At 38.8% G+C, this 9,723-nt stretch overlaps 1 pseudogene; it reads right to left on the bottom strand.

The window, feature by feature from the left end:
* Positions 1-3,784: 3,784 nt before the first annotated feature.
* Positions 3,785-8,334, bottom strand: LOC110308418 (annotated as a pseudogene).
* Between the last annotated feature and the right edge of the window lie 1,389 nt (positions 8,335-9,723).

Raw genomic sequence — 9,723 nt, 5'->3', positions numbered from 1 at the left:
GTGGTAGATCTGCCCAATCTAGGCATGCAGCTTGTATTCATATTAATTGAGTTGTGCTTTCTTCATCCAGGCTTATTTGGGTTGGAGATTTACTGCAGCAGATATCTGTGGAGAATCCCAGTGTCTGTCATCAAATTTTATTTTGTATGATAATAAGCAATTGCATGTCACATTCAGATTCACTGTTCAATTCTGAACCATATTTAATTTTCAATTTTTGGCTTCTCAATTAAATCATACTTGGTAGGATAGCTTTTATGTGACCAACAACATGTTCTGTGTCAATAAATTCTATCCTAAAGTCCTTTTTCTATGGCTTTGTATACTTTTCCTATCAGTTTCAGTTTTATACACTGATTATAGTTTGCTAAATAAGCGATTATGTAGAATAAAGTATTTTACCCCTTTACATACTACAGTAAACACTATTAAAATTATGTATTTTCAAAGAAACAAAAAGATGTTGGCTATGCTCAATTTGCAGCACACATTCAATGAAATCCAAAGAAAACACATAAGAATTTAAAAAAGGAGATCTGATATCAAAGCTAAATGGATGTGAAAAAACTCAGTAAAATTTTCAATAGGATTACTAAGGAATGGTACATACATTGATACAATGTGACTTTTGTACTTATCACAAAGTTATAACAATCAAGAACATGTACAATATTTGAGAAAGAACAAAGGCAAAGACTACAAATTATTAACCCCAAAATAAACATGTTTTCATCCAAAGAACTATGAAAAATCCAACAGGAAAAACATGTACTTGACCAATGTTATGTTTGACTGTACATGTATAGAAATTAAGTAAACACAAACTTTACCACTCCTACAAAAATAATTAAAAGTGACTCCTAAACTCTATATTTCTGACTCTCCAGTTACTACTAATCTATCTTTCAAGCAGAGGCCCCATGTCCTTGAGCTCTCTTTGGGAACAGAGGTGATCAGAAAGGTAGTCAAGGGCTCTGAAGTCCCTCCGGTACACTTGTGGTTTCAGACAACACTAATAAGAACCAACCAGACCCCCCCCCCCACACACACATACATCAGAGCTCCCAGGGACTAAACCACCAACCAAAGAGTACACAAGGAGGGACCCATGGTTCCAGCCGCATATGTAGCAGAGGATGTCCTTGTTGGATATCAATGGGAGGAGAGGCCCTTGATCCCATGAAGGCTCCTTGCCCCATTGTAGGGGAATGCCAGGACAGGGAAGCAAGAGTGGGTGGGTAGGTGGGGGAACACCCTCATAGAAGCTGGGGTCGGGGAATGGGATAGGGGGTTTTAGGAGGGGAAACCAGGAAAGGGGATAACATATAAATTGTAAAGAAAGAAAATATCTAATAAAAAAATAAATAAATAAAAGCAAACATTTAATTGGGGCTGGATTACAGTTTCAGAGGTTTAGTCCATTTTTATCATAGCAGGAAGCATGGTAGGCATGCAGGCAAACACGATGCTGAAAAAGGAGCTGAGAGTTCTGCATCTTGATCCAAAGGCAGCCAGGAAGAGACTGTCTTCCAGAGAGCAAATAGGAGGGTCTGTTCTGCACCGGGTGGAGCTTCAAAGCTCCAGAGTGATCCACTTCCTCCAACAAGGTCACACGTCTGAATAGAGCCACTCCCTGTAACAAGCATATTACCACATTCAAACTACCACATTCCACTCACTAGCCCCAACATGCATATATGGGGACCACACTTAAACATAGCATAATGCAAAATACATGAGCTGCAAATTCAGTAGTCCCTATCATCTATATGAGTCTCAAAAATAGTAAAACCCAGGCTGGTGAGATGGCTCAGCAGGTAAGAGTACTGACTGTTCTTCCAAAGGTTCTGAGTTCAAATCCCAGCAACCACATGGTGGCTCACAACCACCCGATATGAGATCTGAACCCCCTTCTGGTGCGTCTGACAGCTACAGTGTACTTACTTATAATAATAAATAGATCTTTTTTTAAAAAAATGGTAAAAGCCCAAAGTTCAAAGTCTCATCTAAGATTCATCCAATCATGTAAACGAAATCCTCTAAATTTTCAAAAATATATAGCACATCATATACCTCCAAATTCACCAGATAAACTTCACTATTTCTAAATGGCATTGCATTGTGAGGAAATATTGGAACAAAAGAAGACTAAAAGATAGCTGGGCAATCTCCAAACTCTGCATCTCTAAGTCTGATGTCAAAGCATCCTTCAAATCTCCAACTCCTTTCTGCTTTGTTCACTGCAGCACAATTCTTTCTCTTTGGCTGGTTTTATTCCCTGAAAGAAAATTTCCTGAGTCGGTATCCCATAGCTCTTGTATCACAAAATCATGGGGTCTTCAAGGTAACTTCAATATTACAGCTTCTTGTTCCAGTATCTGTGATCCATACATGATCATCTGTGCTCCTCAAAAGAAAGTGGATCATTTCTCCAGCTCTTCCCTCCTTAGCACTTTAGGTTTCAGCTGACTCCATTCTACGGCTGCTATTATTCTTTCTGCTCATCCCATGGGACTGACATCTTCAATATGCTGGGTTGTCCTGCTGCAACAAGGCTTCATTGCTTTCCTCTCATATACTCCCTTCATGGTGGCAGGTCTTAGGTGCTCTGCATGACACCTTCATGCCTTCGAAACTAATACCACCTGGGTGATTCTTACCCAAGACCAAGTCCAACTGCACCACAAGGTAAAACCTTGGCTATCTCTGGAACACAGCTTCTTTGTTCTCTCAGAAAACACTTACCAGGAGATTTTACCTCAGTGATGCTGGTTTCTTTGTCATCACCGCTAATTTTTAAACTAAACCTAACCAGCATCAATTGTCTCAGTAGTCCCTTCTGTTCTTGCCTCTAAAGCCAGAGCCACATGGACAAAGTGCTGAGTACTGCTGCTTGCTGGAGTTAGAACATGGCCCCTTCTATTACATTATCACCACCAGCTTTCTATTTTTCAACAACTTCACTGCCTAAGCTTGGCTGTCCCGGAATTTGCTCAGTAGATTAACATTCAACTCAGAGATCTGCATGGCTCTGTCTTCTGAATGCTGGGATACAGGGTGTGTAACACTTTGCCTGGACCTAAGCTTTTCTTTACCTAAAACTTTTTTCTATACCAGGATGACTTGAACCAGAAATCTACTTGACTCTCATCTCCTGGGACTTAAGGCATGTACCACCATGCCTGGACCTAAGCATTTCCTTTTAGATCTTAAATTAAAGACCCAGAATAGCAATCACAACCCATCCCTTATCAATTTGACATATACTTATATCTCCCTGTGTCCACATGAAAACAATAACCAGGTAATAATGGTGCCTACCATGATATCATTTTCCTTTATACAACTTCACATCCATAAGTTTAGGTGGATGGAATCTTGCCCTAACATCATCTTTCCTTTAATACCATTTAATATCCTTGATCACAGGATTTAGCTCCATTGAACTTCTTGGTGTGTCTTTTTCTCTTTGACCCTTATATTTTATATTTTTCCTTTCTAAGGTTAATATGCTTGATCCAAAGAATCATCATGAGAGTAAACACAGGCCAAAGACTATGCTCAGTTTTTCTGAGACTTCCTTTGTCAATGCAATTAATATAAACCTCTTAACCTTAGCCTCAAGGGCATTCTTCAGACAAGGGCAAAAAACAGCAAAACATTCTTCAACAAAACATCATAAAAAACTACGTAGAAAATTTAAATCACCCTCAGTACAAATGTGTTCCATGTTCCTACTAGGATGGGCCACTAAGTTCCTCTTAATGCATGAACAAATTCAAAGTCAAAGGTTTCTCTCCTGCACGTTTTCTTTTATAATAATGGAAAGTATAAAGTTGTGAAAAGTCTTTAACACATTGATTATATTCATAAGGTTTCTTTCCAGTATGGTATCTTTTATGTTTTGGAGACTAGTGGGACATGCAAAGGCTTTGGCACTTTGATCATATTCATAAACTTTCTCTCCAAAATGGGTTCTCCTATGTTTTTGGAGACAATAACTTAGTGAAAAGGCTTTTACCACACTGATAACCTTCTTATGGTTTCTCTACAGTATGTGTTCTTTTATGTCTTTGGAAAAGACTGTGACTTGCAAAGGCTTTACCATACTGATTACATTCTTAAGGTTTCTGTCTAGAATGTGTTCTTTTATGATACTGGAAACTACTGGGGCACAAAAAGGCTTTACCACATTGATTACATCCATAAGGCTTCTCTCCAGTATGGATTCTTTTATGATATTGGAGATGACTGGATCTTGCAAAGGCTTTACCACATTGATTACATTCATAAGGTTTCTCTCCAGAATGTGTTTTTTTATGTCTTTGGAGATGGTTGTGACCTGTAAAGGCTTTACCACATTGACTACATTCATAAGGTTTCTCTCCAGTATGTGTTCTTTTATGATATTGGAGACTACTGTGACTTGAAAAGGCTTTACCACATTGATTACATCCATAAGGTTTTTCTCCAGTATGGATTCTTTTATGATATTGGAGATGACTGGATATTGCAAAGGTTTTACCACATCGATTACATTCATAAGGTTTCCCTCCAGTATTTGTTCTTTTATGATAGTGGAGAATTCTCTCTTCTGAATAGGCTTTACCATATTGATTACATTCATAAGGTTTCTCTCCAGTATGTGTTCTTTTATGTCTTTGGAGTTGACAGGGTCTTGCAAAAGCTTTACCACATTGATTACATTCATAATGTTTCTCTTCAGTATGGGTTCTTTTATGATATTGGAGATGACTGGGTCTTGCAAAGGCTTAACCACACTGATTACATTCATAGGGTTTCCCTCTACTATGACTTCTTACATGCCTGCAATGATAATTGGCACATGTGAAAGCCTTACTGTATTAATTACCCTGATCAATGATTCCATCAATATGAATTACTTTTACAGTTTGGTCTAATAATAAAGAAGAATCAGATCTTAAGTTTTTATCATTTTGTATATTCACAGTGTTCTCACATATTATGGGTTGTTTTGCCTCTTTGAAAATACTGTACCCAGAAGATGCTCCAACATGTAATAAGGATATATGCTCCATTATGTTCATAGCAGCCTTATTTATAATAGCTAGAAGCTGGAAAGAAACCAGATGTCCCTCAACAGAGGAATGGATACAAAAAAATGTGGTACATTTACACAATGGAGTACTACTCAGCTATTAAAAGCAATGAATTTATGAAATTCTTAGACAAATGAGTGGATCTGGGGGATATCATCTTGAGTGAGGAAACCCAATCACAAAAGAACACACATGATATGCACCCACTGATAAGTGGATATTAGCCCAGAAGCTCAGAATCCTTCTTAGGAGGGGGAACAAAATACCCATGGAAGGAGTTACAGAGACAAAGTTCGGAACAGAGCCTGAAGGAACAACCATCCAGAGACTGCCCTACTTGGGGATCCACCCCATAAACAACCACCAAACCCAGTCACTAGGCAGATGCCAACAAGAGCCTGCTGACAGGAGCCTGATATAGCTGTCTCCTGAGGGGCTCTGCTAGTGCCTGGCAAATATAGAAGTGGGTGCTCACAATCATCCACTGGACAGACCCTTTCAGCTCTGAAAGAGCTAGAGAAAGTACCCAAGGAGCTGAAGGGGTCTGAAGCCCCATAGGAGGAACATCAATATGAACCAGTACCCCCAGAGCTCCTTGGAACTAAACCACCAATCAAAGAAAACACATGGTGGAACTTGTGGCTCTAGCTGTATATGTAGCATAGGATGGCCTTCGGTCATCAATGGGAGGAGAGACTCTAGGTCCTGTGAAGGTTCTATGCCCCAGTATAGCAGAATGCCAGGAGCAGGAATGGGAGTGGGTGGGTTGGGGAGTAGGGGGAGAGAGGAGGTGATAGGGGATTTTTTTGGGGGGAGGGACTAGAAAAGGAGATAACATTTGAAATGTAAATAAAGAAAATATCTAACAAAGATAAAATGAAAGAAAATGCTGTGATGGCAAGAGTATTTATTACATGACTCACATTTATAACATCCTTTTTCTATATGAGATATCTATATGATGTATTTCATGTATCTGAAGACAAATGAAACAACTGAGAGCTTTAAAACATTGATTTCATTCATAATTTTTCCTGTAGTGTGAATCACACCACATTTGCCCTGTGAACCAGGACAAACAGAAGAATTTCCAAATTTTCCATTAGCCATAGGGATTTTCTTACAGTATGACTTTGGTATGTTTTCACTAAAGTCAGAAAACCAATTAATTTGCAAACTTCCATCATATTCAGATAGTCTACCAAAGGCAGAATACTATATAACTTCTAATTGCTCTGGAACAGAAAGATGTTCTTTGCTTCTTTCAACATCCCTATGCTCACATGGCTTTTACCCATTGTGACACTTGATAAACCCATTAGAAGAAGAAGAACAAATGAAAGGTTTCCACAGTGCATTCACAAAATTTGAATTTTTGTTCCTTTTAGATGTGTGGATTAAGGTTTTTCCACGACAACAATCTTGACTCTCATAAACTAACCTCTCAAAAAATCTAGCAATGTCACTACAAGAATATGAGTATTACCAACTTTACCATGGACAATTTGTTTATTAAAAGGTTTTGGATATATATTGATCACTATTCAATGTGCATCTTCTAAATATCATGAGACTATACAGATTGGTAGTTCCACAGCATAGCTCTAATGGAGCTACAAATAAATAAAGTTATCTCTTAAGGTATTGTTGCCTTGCCCTCTTTCCTAGAGGAACGCCTTGTAAACACAAATCAGGGAAATGACATTGAGGTACATGGATCTGTGAGAATATTCTAATCATAGCCACACTTAAAGGACTGATATGTTACATTCTTGCTTATCTTTAGAGCTTCCAGAATATATTAAAATTTCCGCAGAGGCATATTTGTATCAGCTTGCACATGAGAATTACCTTCCATGTCTTCTAGAACTTTGACAATGGTCTTCAATATGATAGTCTTCCCAATTGTAGCCTAAAACACAATACCAGAAAATGAGTGACATGGTTTTGGAAATTAGGCAAAATTCAAGCTACTGTGAATTTTCCCAGTATTGAACCTCATTTTTCAGCTCAATTTTCCTTATTCTCTACTGAAATAACGAAATATCATCAATAACCAAGAAACATTTATTTCCTTATTTAGGAAAGGAAAAGAGGATTCACAGTCTTACCTAGAGTAGTGAGCTTCCAGTAGGTTTCCAGCATCACATCTTTGTAGAGACTTCTGGGAAGGATCTAGCAAATTCCACTCTTCTTCAGTGACGTTCACATGGACATCATCATAAGTCACTGCATCCTAAAATATCCCATACATGTGCACAATACAAGGCATGATACTGACATCACTGAAAAGTATATGGATGCTTCCCTGACAATATATTGATATAATTCTGGTGCTTCCTCCACTTATTTCCTGACACAGAAGCTGTAATCTAATCACCATGGTATTTTAGAAGGAATTTGAATGATAAGGTTCACCTGTGTTGCTTCTGAACCCTTTGAATAGGATATAGCCTTGCAAGAGAAATGCCAATTAAGAGAGAAAGATGCAGGGGGAAACAGATCAACAGTACTGATCACACATCTGAGAAATTGTATGAACAACTACTAACTACGTAAGTGATAGACAAACTGGGTGTTTTTGTTCATGTCTTTAATCCCAGAGACACAGGCAGGTGTATGTCATGGAGCTGGATGTTAGCATGGTCTATACAACATGTTCCAGGACAGCAAAAGTTACATATTAAGACCCTCACTTCCCTGAAAATATCAACCATGGAAACATACAAATAAACAAACAAACAAAACCTCACAGTTTTTTATTGAAGTTCCTACAAAGAATGATACATTCACTGCAGTTCTGTATTCATCTTGCAGAAACATGAAGTGCACCAGTTTAAACTGCAATATTAATAAAATTTTACTAACAAAGAATGCATGTTTAAACAGTTACAAGTGGACAGATGAAAATACTAGTAATATAAATGTTGATCATGAATATGCAACACAGGGCAGGAGAGATAGCTCAGCAGTGGGAAGCTCTTGCTGGTCTTCCACATAATGGTGGTCAATTTCTAGCATATACATGGGGACCAACGACTACCCATTACTTCAAGATCAGGAATTATGAAACCATGTTCTGACAACAGTAAAGATGAGTCACACATGATATTCATATCCATACACACAGGCAAAATACTCCTATTTATTCAAAAATTTCAGAACAAACACAAGAGGTAGGCAGAACGTCATACACCTGCAATCCAATGACTCTAAAGGCTCAGGTAGTATTGATGTCACGAACGTATGCCATCGTGAGAAATAGAGTATAACCTATAAATTTGGACAAATTTCAAAATTAAAGATGTGGATGAAGAACTGCACAAAAGCATAGGCTTATTGTACAAACACATATAAGGTGGCTCATGTGGTTTCTACAAGTACTATCAGGGCAGGACAGGCTTCACAGAGAAATTTTGTCTTGAAAAACAAAAACAAAAGGAATAAAATTAAAAATAAAAAACCCACCAAGCTTGCAAAATGGCTTAGTATTGATCAGCAAATGCTTGTACAGTATCCTAGGTGATTTGGGGACAGAGTCCACATGCTGAATGTATGGGAGCAGGAGAAGAAAGCGGAAGGATCAGTTTCAACCACGACACAGTAGCCACAAAGAACAAAATTTGTCCTGTCTAAAAGAAATGCAGGGGCAAAGCTGGAGTAGAGATGGAGGGAATGGCCAAGAAAAACTCACCCAACTAGAGACCTATCCCAAGGGCAAGCGCCATTCCATGACATTATTAAGGATACTCTGTTATATAATTGTCCATTGAGAGGCTCCACCCAGCAGCTGACTGAATCAGAAGCAGAGAACCACAGTCAAACATTGAGTGGACCTTAGGAACTCTTACGAAAGAGTTGGAGGAAGGTTTGAAGGCCCTGAAGAGGATAGGAACTCCACAGGAAGACCAACAGACTCAACCAACCTGGACCATTGGGGACAATCAGAGACTAAGCCACCAATTAAATAGCATACACAGGCTGGACTAAGGGCCTGGGCACATATGTGGTAGATGTGCTGCTCAGTCAACATGAGAGTCCTTCAACAACTGTTAGGGGTGCTAAAGCTGCTTCCTATCTTTGGAAGCTAATCTGTTCCCTTAACTGGGCTGCCATGTCTGGTCTCAGTGGAAAAGGATGCACGTAACCCAGCAGAGACTTGATCCACCATGGTGTGGGGATACCGAGGTGGCCTACACACTCTCAAGGAGAAACAGAGGAGTTGGGGGGAGGGATTCTGTGAGGACAGGGGACCTAGGGTGGAGAAAGTGATCAGGATGAGAATGAGTATATAAATTATTGGAGAAACAAAAAAAGAAAAAGAGAGAAAAATGGAATAATTTTGACTCTATACATATTCTACTCTCCCCAAACAAGAATCCGGAAAGGTTCCTCCTAAAGAGCTTCTACAAGCTCCACAAAGAAAGCCAGCCAGGACCCAGAAGACTTCATCCTATCTGGAAGCTCTTTGTTTCAATCTACTCCATTCTGACCCTGGTCACTATAGGCTGATGTTCATCCTATGATGAAAATGCATTCAGTCTAACTTCATTGAACCTAATAGTTTGTACGAGCTCCTAAAACGTTCAAATGTATAAAGTGTCTTCTGACACTCATGGAAACATCTTTTTTTTTTTTTTTT

This window comes from Mus caroli, chromosome 13 (genome assembly GCF_900094665.2).
Source record: "Mus caroli chromosome 13, CAROLI_EIJ_v1.1, whole genome shotgun sequence".
Classification (NCBI taxonomy): Eukaryota; Metazoa; Chordata; class Mammalia; order Rodentia; family Muridae; genus Mus; species Mus caroli.
The sequence above is the reverse complement of the archived record's forward strand: the minus strand, read 5'-3'. Positions and strand labels throughout refer to the sequence as shown.